The 13,421-nt window shown below is 38.8% G+C and overlaps 1 protein-coding gene across 46 annotated transcripts in view; it reads left to right on the top strand.

The window, feature by feature from the left end:
- The window catches only part of ARPP21 (cAMP regulated phosphoprotein 21), a 182,656-nt gene that overhangs the window by 20,272 nt on the left and 148,963 nt on the right, over nucleotides 1-13,421 (top strand). For 37 of the 46 annotated variants that reach the window (XR_010835010.1, XM_067005785.1, XM_067005777.1 and 34 more), the window contains exon 1: nucleotides 93-920. The exons of 2 other annotated variants lie outside the window; for them this stretch is intronic. The gene's annotated coding sequence lies outside the window, so the exon portion shown is untranslated. Of the gene's footprint in view, nucleotides 1-92; nucleotides 921-2,804; nucleotides 2,884-3,026; nucleotides 4,331-13,421 lie in introns of those variants that run through there. 7 more of the 46 variants (XM_067005776.1, XM_067005765.1, XM_067005774.1 and 4 more) reach the window with 4 other exon arrangements.

The raw sequence follows: 13,421 nt of genomic DNA, 5'->3' as shown, positions 1-13,421 counted from the left end.
ACGCCACATGCCACCCGCGCGCCGCCGCCAGCCCAGGCGGGGACCGGACGCTGCCGGGGCTGCGGGGAGGAGCCGGGCGTGTGGGAGGGCAGGGGCGCGCGGGACCCAGGGACTACCCGAGCCGGCTGGCTCGGGGGAGGGGGGGCGGCGGGGAGACTGAGAGTGACAGAGCGACGGACAGGTGGGAGCAGTTAGACAGCTGGAGTCTCGGAGACCGGCACGCAGAGAGAGGGAGGGAGAGTCAGGGGAAGGAGAGAGAGAGAGGAGGGCGAGGGAGAAGCAGCCTCGTGCTCCCTTCCTCCAGACGGCCTCTCTCCTCTGTCCAAGGGAAGCGGCTGGGGCATCGAGTGACAGAGCGACAGAGATGCGGGCACAGAAGACGGGGAGAGGGGCCCTGCCTCGCTAGTGGGACCGAGACTCGCGGAGGGATAGACCGACGCGAGGGGGCAGCTCGGAGACCTGAGCGCGGGACGGCGAGAAGCCCGCGCTGGGCTGCCAGGCTGAGCGACGGACGGCCAGACAGACAGACGTGCCCGGGGACGGACCGGCAGACAGGAGGCGGGGGCACGCTCGCTCTCCGCAGGCAGCAGGGCGGAGAAGGCGGCGGCGGCGCTCCCTGAGCGCCTCCGGAGCAGCGACGAGCAGCAGGGGCCGCGGGGTCGCCGGCTGAAGCCACCGCCGTCGCCGCAGTCCTGGCCGCCGCAGCCCTGCCAGGAGCCCCGCCGACGCCGCAGAAGGCTCCTTTTACTAGCAGTTAAATAAACCCACCAATAATAACAATAATACTAATAACCCAAGCCAAACCAAACAAATACAGCCAAATCGATCCGTGAGAAACAATAATATTAATAAAAGCCAAAAACTAAATCAGATCAATCAAGGCACCGAGACGCTGGGGGGATATCCACTGTTCGGTCAAGGTAATTTAATTAAGGTCTTCAGACGTGAACGTTGCACGCCTTTTGTGATTTCTTGTTTCTCTTTCTTTCTGCCTCATATCTGTGCTTTTCTTTCGAATTGTTTCTAGTCTGTCTTTCTCCTTCCTGTTTGTAGAAAGCTGTTGTTTTATATGTATTGTGTATTTATGTTTTGTCAGAGGAGGGGTAGATTCCCCCTCCCCAGAATGAGGCAAAAATGGAAAGCTGGGAGAGAATTGAAAAGGGCAGGTCTCTTCATCAGAGAAGTCTACAGTGATTTATGCAGGTTTCTCAGTAGAAAGTTTGGAGTGTTTTTATTTCATGTGGAAGAGAGCTGTGCAAGGGGCAGAAAGTTATCATCTGCTTGTTGTTCTCAGGGGACTTGAGGTCCCAAGGGGTTTAGGGGGAAGAGATGTTCAGTTGTATTTTTACATGGTTGAATTCTGTGTTTCATTGCAGACTCCAAATTTAACGTCTTCTGTCTGAGGTTGTAGATATGGCGGTAGAACTGAGTTGACTGAGACAGGTGTTAAGAAAGTTTCCCAGGAAGAGAAATTGACTCACTGGATTTTTATGCATAGAAATCAAGCTGGAGTAGATGCTGTTGCTGTCAGCTGCTTGGGTTCAGTATTCCGAAGATACAGGATAAGGACAGAGTCCAAGCCTGAAAGGAAAGACAAAGAAGGAATTGAAAGTTAGAGGGATGGGAAGCTAGGAAGTACGATGGAAGGCTGGTAGGAATCACTTTCACGGTAATGTGTTTAGAGTGCAGATATCCATTTTAATGTCTGATTTTTTTTTAAGTTTGTTGGTATGACACTTCAGCCTCCCCAGACACAAATGACGCTTCCCAGAGTTGGAGTGAATCTGGGCAAGATTTCACTCAAATGCTGAGTAAATCCAGATGATCCCCACCTCTTTCTCATCCACCTTGGTGATCAAAATGGCTATGATGGTTTTTAGAAAACAGAGAAATTGAAATGACAGGAAATCATTTTTCTTTTGGTAAAAGTTAGGAAACCTTTGACACTTTAAATGCACCTACTTCTTTGATTCGTGTCACCACAGGGTTTGCATGTCTTCATAAGATTTAAATGTCATTTTAGCAGAGGGCAGTCATTTGGAAGCCTAGAGCTCTAGGTATGTAGCCGAGTGGTCTACTGTCTTGGCAGTAATTGCTTCTGCTGCCTCCTAATGTGGATCGCACGGGAGAAATTAAGCATGTACTCTTCCCAGGTTTATGTGGACTTTTAAGGTATGTATTTGTGTTCGATCCTATATTTCCTTTCTTATCACATTCTTATACTTCTTTTTATCACTTCAACTAACAGAATGTTTTTCAAATTTCCAGAGAGAGAGTTTAGAATACTCTTTAAGGAATACACTTCCTCCTCACAAAAGATACAAAAGGCTAACCTATTTCTACCCTTGCTTATTAATACTATTACTTGGTTTAAAGTAACTTGGTTTAAATGCAATTTTAAGACATTTAGACTGCTATGAAGAGATGTCTTAATTTCCCCTCACTGGACGTGATTGATGTTGTCCAGTAAATCATATAACTAAGTTGCTGTGGATGAATGAATGTTCAACAGAGTACTTGTTTTGGTGAGGCATATTTAAAGAGCTCGAGAAATGGTCCTTTAGCTTCTCAGTGACTTAATTTCACTCTACTCTGATTTCTCTTTTACAATATTCAGCTCAGTCTGAGACAGGTTTGTGTGCTCTATTAGATTTGCAAATTGCTGATCTCCCAGTGACTTTCCCTCTTAGATACCAGCTGAGTGTAGTTACCTTGAGAACTGTGGCATTAGCCCATTAGAGCATGCTCCACTGGGGAGTTCTGTGCAGTCTATTTTTAATGCTATTTAATGAAGGAGCGAACACCTCACTCAGCGATACAAGGAGCAGGATGGAAGACAGAGCTGGGCATGGTTATGGATACTGGAGAGGGATCTTTGGAAAGGTACAAACTGGCTACTGGGTATGGTAATTTTCATTAGTCCTGATATATCACACTAACAGAAATCAATTGATTTTAGTGGAAGAATTACACATGAATAGTTTGATATGTGTTTTCATCAACCTTTTCAGTAATTCTTAGAAAGAAGACTCAATAATTTGAGTGCCTTAAAACTTCAGGGAGATAGTAACCAGGGAGTTGCTGCATATATACTATTTTTAATTCAAGCTGTCAGGTGCTTGGATAGTAAGAAGTGCAGAAATAATTTCAGATTCCTCAAATATTGTACTAGGGAAGAGTTTGAAGCTTGTAAAATGTTCCAGGCGTAAAAGAACTAACATCCTTCTAAGATATGCTGATGACTTGAAGCTCAGCCTTGTGATTTGGTTTTTCATTTTCTTTTGTAAACTTGGAGTCTAGGTCAAGTATTGTGACAATGAAGTGAAATAGGAAGTTTTGGTTGAACTTGTTAGAATATTTGAGTTGTTTTCTCTCCTTATTCTGATATAAGCACAATAGATTTTGTTACTGAAGGTTAAATATTTTAAAAATGTAGATAGCAGAGGCAGCACTGGTAATTTTGGAATCTTATAATGAGGGGAGAACATATCTTTATATTATAGTGTGTAAAAGCATGCAAATCCATCTGTCTGCAACGTTTGCATATATGCAGAACACCTGTCTTGAGGTAGAAAGTGAGAATGTTCAATCAGAAAGGTCTCTGCTGTTCATTTTCCTATTAACAACCTACTGCAGTCGGGTTACTTCTTTCTACAGAGTAAAGCTAACTAGAAAAATGCCTAAGTCGTTTCAAAAGCAATAAACATAAGAGAAAGTGAGAAGTTTGTATTCAGTAGGGAAGTGAGTCATATAATTATTGTTAAATGAAGCTGTTAGAACAATGTACAGAGTTGTCCTGGATCTTGTCAATTTTTACAAGAAATAATCCAAAAAAAAAAAAAAAAAAGAAGACAAAAAAAAAACAAGGGAAATACATTGCAAAGAGTTACTGTAATTTGCTGTTGTTGCTTCTGTTTTCCACCTTGTACTTTTAGAGGGAGAAAATAATCGACATTGAGTGTAATATTTCCCTTAGTGGTCAGGCTATTTGGACCACCGTGCTGCTACCTTTCTCAAGATTCTCAAGGCAGTGGGCATTCTCATCTGAATTCAGTGTGTATTTTGTCTGTGGACAAGATAATGATAAGCTACATGAGTAGAGTGTAGAATGAGTCAGCCACTGAAGACACAGTATACCATGTAGCCAGAAGTGGAAAGGATTGAAAATTCTCATTAGTATGGGGAGACAGTTTTAAGTCCATAAGGTTGGAAATTGCAAATGAACCATTTGTGTGCACGTTAGTTTAATTCAGATCTGCTTTGTGACAAGGTTAGGAAAGAATCTGGGGCTTAAAGGTGAGGTCGACACCGCAAGCCATCTCTTCAAATGGTAAGTACTGGCATCGTCCTAACTGGTACCACACAGTGGTAGCCTGTTGAGAAATTGGTGAATCTCTAGCCAGAATAGGAATTGGTTTCCTTAAAAATGCCTTATGTCACCTGCAAAGTTCTGAACATATTTTAAGTCAGTGATGATTAACTTATAAAATACATGCTTCCTCTCTTTGGACAAAGGATCTTTATTTTTTAGGAAATTGATGGTTCCAGAGGCTTTACATTTCTGCTGACTTTGATTTCTTATATTTTTCATTCTAACATTTAAAGTTAAATATGATAAATGATTTCAAGCAGTGGTAGAAGTCAATGCTAAAGGGCTGTGGAAGGTATAAGCAGAACATTAGCAAGATGTATCTGTGACTGGATTTGTTTTTCTCAGGTGGTCTTTGCTTCTGAGGGTCAGTTTCCTTTAAGGTGTATTTATGCCAAGTGCTAATAAAGTGATTTTTTTTCAGTGCCTCAGAGTCTTATAATTTAAATTAATTTTACTTGTCTTGGATTAAACTTGGCCCTGGATGTTCAAAGTATTTATTACTTCTATTTACATCACAACGGTTTCATTTCTATGAGGATGAGATGGGAGCTAATACAAAGTATTTAAATTGCGTACATTAATATCATATGCTTGATAAAAAAATAAAGTGCTTGGGACAGTGTATCAAGTTTATTTAGCAGTTTTTAATGTTTGGCAGCAGTGTTATCTTTTGGTTTCAGAATTCTCTGTAGTCTGGTGATATTTTCCTAAGTTATAAAATGCCCATCTAACGTTTTGAAGGTACCTTTCTCTAAAATTATTGGGACATATCTGTGCCCTGGGAAATAGCTATGCAGGTAAACCAAAAAGCGAATTGAAATAATTACATTGAGACAGTTGAGAGGATATGAAAAAAAAATAAAAGGACTGACTTCTATTTACCAAACTGACTCTAGTTTCAAACTGAGTCCTTAGCATCATGTTATGTTTTTTTCTTGCTGCCAGCATAGACCTTGCTGTATCGCCAGGTGGAAAGACTGGTAATCACGGTCTATGGCCACAGTAGATCAATATTTTAAATTTCTCTACATACTTTTCTGAAGAAAATTTCTTCCAGTAGTTTTTTATAACCCCCGCTTAATATACATGTCAATGCCAAAGGTTATGTAAGATTTTTAAAGTTCTGTAACCAAGTGATATCTATTAGGGTAAAATTGCATCTGTGACTTATTTAAATGCCAAGGAATTAATCCAAAATTATCTCACTCAAGGCACAAGTTCATAATTATCCCTCAGTCATAAATTCATACATTTTTAAAGTAATATAATCTACAATTGCTTCTTTTACCCAGCAACAGAAAATATTTCATTTTCTCCAGGTAAAGGGGAGAGGGTTCCACTAATCATTACCCTTTAAAAAACAGGCCTCTTAACACTTTGTCACATTTATCACTACCTTAAAATTATACAAAAGTTCTTACATTAAAAATGTGTTGTGGATAACACACAAAATATTAAGATTTTATTGACAGAATCACTTCTGTAAATAAAAACTGGTTTTAATGTAAGTAAAAATAAAACATGGTTTCAATTGAAAGGAGGACTTAAGATTTTTAATAGGAAAAGAGTTATGTCACGTTTTATTTCAAATATTTCAGCAAATTTTATAGAGATTTCTTTGGTATCCTGTGGTTACGCAGTGTGTGATTCTATGCAGAGTCACATAATGTAATATACAGTCTTTTTTTTCTGCAGGTTTTTTCACTGCGACATATTCACAAAGCTAATCTACCTAGATAAACCCAGATAAACTTCCTGATGCCCACACAAGATAGGAAATCAGTGTTTGTGATAGGGACTTCCAAAAGAACTCTGTGGCTTCTCAACCTAAGATGTAGTGCTGGAATTTTTTATAGTGGATATGCATTCTTTTACATTTGCGTTATCATTGCTTGCTTCTTTATTATACACTAAACGCTTGAGATAAGAATGAGGACCATCTCTAGGGAAATGAAAACCAGAGGAATGATCCTCCTATATTTTGCAGATTTTCTTCCAGTTGCCAAGATCCGGTACTCACTGTTAGAACAATCTAATCCATAGAATCGTACCTTAAAGGAAAAAAAAAAAAATGCATGTTGACATATTTTGATCTGGTTGAAATTGAAAATCAGCACCAATAATTGAGGTAAACTATTTCCACATCTTCAGAGAATTAAAATGGAACATCAATTTCTAAAAGTTTCACGATCCTTCAAGTCCGAATATAATATGCCTTGACATGTAAATCAGAAGGCCGAGCTGTCATCTGATTGTTCCGTCATTTGAGTTGCTTTCAGGTGATTTCATCACTCTCGCATAGTTCTAGAAGAATCCAGCCATGGGTCAGAAGAGAATGAAGGAGGGGCATGGCAGCTCACTGAAATTCAGGGACTGCACGTAATTGTTTAACTTCTTTTTACTCATAAACTCAGTAGGAAGATAAAAAGCTATCAAATTGTTTTTTCAGTTTTTTTATACATTTCTAAAGCCACCAGCTAAAATCCCCCCATGAAGTTCAAAGATTTATTAATAAGAAAATATCTATACTCTGGATTGACAGATTTTTCTTAGCATTTTGCTTGTTAATATGTATACCACTTCGATGGAAATCCCAGTGTTGCTGTCATCTGACTTAATTTAATCATCAAAGAGCTGTTAGAAAGTAAGTAGATTCTGTCACATAAGAGTATTTCAGCATTGTTTACAAGCTTCAAATACCCGTTTCTTTAAAACACGACTTAAAAAAAAAAATGATAGTGTCAAAAAACCTTTTAGTTGGAAATATGGCAATTTATTTTCCGTTTTTAGAGAAAGAAGATTGAGGTTTATAGTCAGATGATCACTCTTTAAGCCAAGGAAGCACACAGTTGTGTTGAAATTGCTATTGAACTCTGCCAAATTCATTAATTGTCAGGACGTTGCAGTCATGTCTGTGATCCTGTTTCTTTTATCTGGCTTATGGGAATGATCAAGCTAACACTTTTAAATTACATAGTTTTATATTTGTTTATTTTAAATTTACTGAGATATGCTGGCATTGTAAGAACTTTAGGAAATTATCAAACAAATGGCATAGCACTAAAGATGGATTCCAAAATCCCAACTAGCTGGTATTAATGATACGTCATTTTTTTTTTTTCACTCTGGTGCTCATTTAACTTTGGTCACAGCACATACTTCCTTTGTGAAGATTAAAGGAGTTCTCTAATCCTGAAATTTCCACATAATCACTACCAGAGTTTTGGAAAGATGAACTGATATAGCACGCCATCATAATGCATGTCCATGCTGTTGCTATCTGCTTAAGCACGATAAAGCCCCCTTAACAACTAAACTCCTTTATCTTTAATTATTATTATAATTATTGTCTTCATCCGGAACCACACATAACACTGTTTTTAGTGGGGTTTTCTTTCAGCATCAAGAGATGGGAGAGTATATATAGTTAAACGCGAGAGTTTACATATGGAAAAAAAGTATACGTATTTTAAGACAAGAATGTAAACATCCCTCCAAAAGGGGTATCATTTTACTACACAGATGATTGCAATGTCTGCGTTGTTTGTCAAGTGCGATGTGGGAAGCTCTAGTAGAGAGATATTTTGAACTCAGTGGTGCTTCCGATCCAATGTCAGGCTACAAGTGAGCGAGGGATGTATGCCAGAGCATACGGGAGCTCATCAGGGAGGGAGCAGGTGACTGCTGTGTGCCATGACGAAGGGCTTTACTTCTGAGGTATGCGGGCCTCCATGGGATTCTGCAGATCAGAGAAACATACAAAATCTGGATTAAAAGAAAAGGTCTGGAAAACAAAGTCAAAATGTGGTGGTGCACCCAGATCTCACCTCTCCAAAACTTACATCCGTAAATATGCAATTTACCACCTGAACAACCCATCCTGGAGTTTGGCCTCTGGATCTGAGTAAATAACTAGAAGTGTGTCTATGGCCAAGACTCTCAACCCCTCTCTGCTTCATAGTTTCTGCAGGTAAAAGAGTATATAGTAACACCAGTCCAGTAGCGACAAATGATTAGTTATGCGACTTCAGTGATTTTCGTTAATTCCCCATTGCTTCTATTTTCTCATGTAGAAGGTAGGACAGATAAGGCCTACTTTGCAGGACTGAAACAGAAACAGAGTACCTGCCACATAGGTATTTTTCACCAAAAGGAAATCATCATCTTTTCATATAAAAAAGTTTAGAGGGAGATTTAACCTGATTACATAAATGAGAAAAACGTCCTCTTAAGAATTTTAAAAAATAATATAGAATACAGCTCTCTTCTGTTCCCACCCCATAAACATTTTTACTGGTTAGAGTTGGAGACTAGCTTTACTCTCTCTGGGTCTATGAAATGTGGAAGGCCAAGCAAAGGTAGTAACTAATCTAGGAGGTGTGCCTTGTACATGGATAAAGACCCTTAGTAGGGTCATTATCTTCTGTAGTCTGTAGGGGAAGGGATGGCTCCATTCAGAGTTGTCTGGAAAGTGAACAGATAGGAATTATTTCTCTGTAACATTTTAATTGTGTAATTTCTACCATCCAAAAGGGGTGGCTGAAGAACCTAATCATTGAATAGGAAGGGGTTGAAATGAATCCATGAAAGAATAGCCTTACATCCTGTACTAATGGGTGAGAGCAGGCGTGGCAGCTCTGGGTGGCATGAGAGGTGGAAACATTTTTCGGTGACCTCCCGGACGTGAAGGGAAGCAGAGCTGTGGGCTTGCTTCTGGGCTCTCTGGCGCCCCCTACAGACAGCTTTGGTCTCCTGTCTCCAAGCACTGACTGAGCTGTTTGGGCAGCTGATACGGCCTCTGATTCTAAAGTATCTTCACTTAATGTTGAGGAAATGAATCATTTCGGCACGTGTGAAAATAGTCAAAGGAGGGAGGGGAAGACTTCTCTCATAATTGGGGTTTAATCAGTGAGCCCCCCGTCAGAAAATGTAGAACCATGAGTTCTGTTCAGTGCAGAGGGCGAGCCATGCAAAGCAGTAAATTCATCAAATAACCACATTTTATTTTTTATTATAATTAAATATCAGCCATTCTTCTGAGGGATAGTACCATCAGAAAGTCATCCAGTGAAATTTCTCAGAAGGTACCTGAGAATAAATTTATAATCCTTTGGTATTCTAATATGAGCTGGAAAACAAAAAAACAAGGAAAGGGTAGACAGATTACATATACTATGTACACTATATAGATATATACCTATGTATATCTATATAGCGTGTGTGTGTGTGAATCTAGAGTTAGCATACAATATATGCTTAAATACTAGCCATTTAACTGACATTAAGCAAAAAACTAATTTACCTCAAAAGGATACAGGCAAACCTCAGAGATATTGCGGGTTCAGTTCCAGACCACCTCAATAAAGTTACTATCGCAATAAAGCACGTCACATGAATTTTTTGTTTTCCCAGTGCATATAAAAGTTATGTTTACACTATACTACAGTCTGTTAAGTGTGCAATAGCATTATGTCTTTAAGAAACCAATGTACATACCTTAATTTAAAAATATTTTATTGCTAACCATCATCTGAGCCTTCAGCGAGTTGTCATCTTTTTGCGATAGTAACATCAAAGATTACTGATCACAGATCACTATAACAAATATAGTGACAAAGAAAAGGCTTGAAACACCAGGAGGATGACCAAAATATGACAGACACAAAGTGAACAAATGCTCTTGGGAAAAAAGGCACCAGTAGACTTGCTTGATGCAGTGGTGTCACAAACCTTCAATTTGTAGAACAAAAAAAAGCAGTATCTGCAGAGCACAATACAGTGAAGCACCATGAAACAAGGCCTGTGTGTGTTTCCCAGTGCATTTTTTTTCACTGTCTTTATCTGTTCTTGCTTGCACATGCCAGATATTTAATCAGCTTGTTGAAATAAAAATTGACCTTTATATTGTTGATGGCACCTAATATTTAAGATTTAAAATCAGCTCTAAAGTTTTAATTGTGATTTTTTTTCCCAAAAGTTTCAACCAAAGTGGATCTGACATTCATCTTTCTGACAAAGAGAACAAAGAGATGCCCTTATATGTAGAATTATATCTTCACTAGAGATGATTTTGGCTATTACAAAGAAGCTTTTCCTTCAGATCTCAGGGAGTGACTCGGGCTTCTATGGGGATAGCAAGGTCCCTAAAACTTCAGTCGTTTAAACTGAGTACCTAGATCACTTTTACATCTACATGGAAGGAAATTACATTTAACAGTCAGTTATGGTCTCGGGAGAGAAGATGAGGCAAGTTCACAAACAATTTCCAAATCACTGGCACACAGCGCTGGAGACAACAACTGTTTACTGGAGATGTGCCTTCGGAGAGATTAACATTGGTGAAGGTGATCCAGGATGTGGGGAAGAAATTCACTCCTCTGAAGAACTGGGCAAGTAGGCAGTGATGGATTAAAAGGCAGGGATGAGGGAGTGAGGAGAATACTGACAAATCGGGGTTTCCTAGCTCCTACCTGAAGGAGAGTCACCCTACTCTCACTGCTATGTGGGAACAGTGATAGGATTAACCAGAGTTAAATGGCAAACCATTTAATCCGCTTGGGACCACCAGAACTGAATTAATGTCTTACTCCTGTCTTTCAAAACAATCTAGTCCTAAAGGGTGGGATCCAGTTGATAAAGAGTAGAGTGAGTTTGCTTTCTTAATTTAACTTCTACATTTTAAGATACGCTGAGTGTGGTCTACTCACGCTTCTGACTTCCCAAAGCAAAACAAAACCTCGTACCTTAATTTAGAGAGATGGGGAGAGTATTCTCTTTCTTCTTTGAGGCTACGGCGGGCTTTCAAAAGATGTGGATAGCAAGAGATTCTGACACAGCTGGTATTTTCATCAGGAAACCAGAAAAATATCTTCTGGACCACACTGTATCAAAGTAGGGGAACTTCCATGGGAGCTGAATTGAGATTGAATTCTTGTGTGGGAGTCCGCAAGACTTGTCTGTTGCATCAGATGTCACACTCATTCATTTATTTGTTCATTCTTGTTTTTCAGTTTATTTATTGAGGGTTTCCTATGTGTCAGGTCTCATGCTAAATACTTGGGAAATTTGCTATATAGGATTTTGTAGGCATTTGGGAGAGAGAAATGCACTAGAACGTTTTGAACAATGAATTGATTGAGAGTGTAAGGAAATGATTGAGAGTGTAAGGAAATGATTGAGAGTGTAAGGAAGCTCCAAAATGATAGATGGGCAATATCTTGGATGATAAAGCAGTATGAATTAATTTGGACAAATGAGAAAAATCTTTTTTTTACCAGTAAATCTCGTTAAGAAAGTTGACAAGGAATGTACCTTGAGAGCGGAGACCATTACTGTTTCCAGAAAACAACCAGGGAAGAAGTAGCCCCACTACTGGGGAAAAGTTCTGTTGATGGTAATAGAGTACTAACTAAAACCATCAGTTGGGAAGTTCTCTAATAAGACAAAGAAGATCAGCTGATTATGACAAATGTGTATGGAATTGGAATAAGCCGTTTTGTTTTCTTTGTTGATTTATAAAATCTTATATTTACAATATTACTTACTAGAGCTACAAGCAACTGGTACAGATTTAATTGTAATTATGAACTGCAAAGTTCAAGTTCATATCAGGTCAAACCAATGTATCTGTTTAGAATTAAAAAGTAAGTTTTTCTAAAAGCAAATTATTCTTTGAATTTGTTGTTAGATTCCACATTGTGCGTTTGAAAAAGGAAACTGAAATAGTTTCAGAATTTTATAAATGTCCTTAATAGATTAAAAATAATGCCTGTGATTAGAGGTAGGTGGAATTACATATGGTTCTGTAGGGAAACTTTAGGAGTAAAAGATTTGATCTATAAGTTACCCGAAGGATATATTTTTTTTAAGGATGCAGTTCTTTCCATTGGCAGAGATAAAGTTAAAGATTTAGGTATTTGGAAGCAGAGAGATAGCTTGATACACTGTCCCAAGACCTGGCATCATGTTAAAATTTCTTGCCCTGAAACACTGAGAAAGAACTTACTTTTAGAAGTTACCCATAAGGCAACAGGATTACACCAGATGATTTCTAAAATCTCTTCCAGTTTTCAATGTCTATTAATGATCGTGGTGAGTATAATATTTGTAAATCAATTTTATATTGCATTGTCCATAAATTTTGGTCATGCTCTTTTTTTCTTAGCCTTTAAACTAAGCACTAATGCTACATATGAGTGAAATGATTAGGTTATCGTTCTTCTATCATGTAACTAACTTATCAGGAATAGAATAGTTAGTTAAGAAAAAAGGATAATGGATTCTCAGACCTAGGTTCAGATCCCCCTCTGCAACTTGCCTAGTAAGTTTCTCAAGCTTTCTCAACCTCAGCTTCCTCATCTCTAAAATGGGCTTGTTGTAAGAATTAAAGATGCAGTGCTTATCCCAATGCTCAGTATTCATTTGTTTATGTCCTGATGCTCACATTTTCAGATACGCACCTCCAAGCCAATGGTTCAGTGAGGAAAGGCCATCTGTGAACCCCTAAAATCCAGATGTTTTCCAAAAGATGCTCCTTTGCACAGACAGCAGGGTTTGACATTTTAGAAGCTTAGATGGACAATACGGACCCTGGAAAAGAGATGTGGGCATGGATGATTTAGAATTTCATTATCTATTAAGGGTAACTCACATGGGATAAGATTGTGGCTCGATGCTGCTTTACAAAGAAAGTTAACTAGGCTTTTTTCTAGATTTGTCTAGAAATGGTGTAGAGAGTTTAGTCTTAGCATCATTCTGGGGACAATTTGGGACTTTAAGAACTAGGAATGATTGCAAATAAAATTGTGGTAGACTTATGATTTGTACACTTTACAGGTAAAACCAATAGCTATACCCAACAGAAGGCCATTTGTATAATCAGAGATTTGCCCAATGAATCTAGCAAGAGAAGAGAGCTCTAAAATCAGTTTCTCTAAAATCACTAGAAAACATTACCCCATTGTTCTGACCTGGCTGTAAAAATAGATTGGTTTGGATGTTTTAAGAAAGGATGAGGGAATGTCACTTGTTTCATTGTTTATAGATTAGA

Source organism: Kogia breviceps, chromosome 10, assembly GCF_026419965.1.
Source record: "Kogia breviceps isolate mKogBre1 chromosome 10, mKogBre1 haplotype 1, whole genome shotgun sequence".
Classification (NCBI taxonomy): Eukaryota; Metazoa; Chordata; class Mammalia; order Artiodactyla; family Physeteridae; genus Kogia; species Kogia breviceps.
The sequence above is the reverse complement of the archived record's forward strand: the minus strand, read 5'-3'. Positions and strand labels throughout refer to the sequence as shown.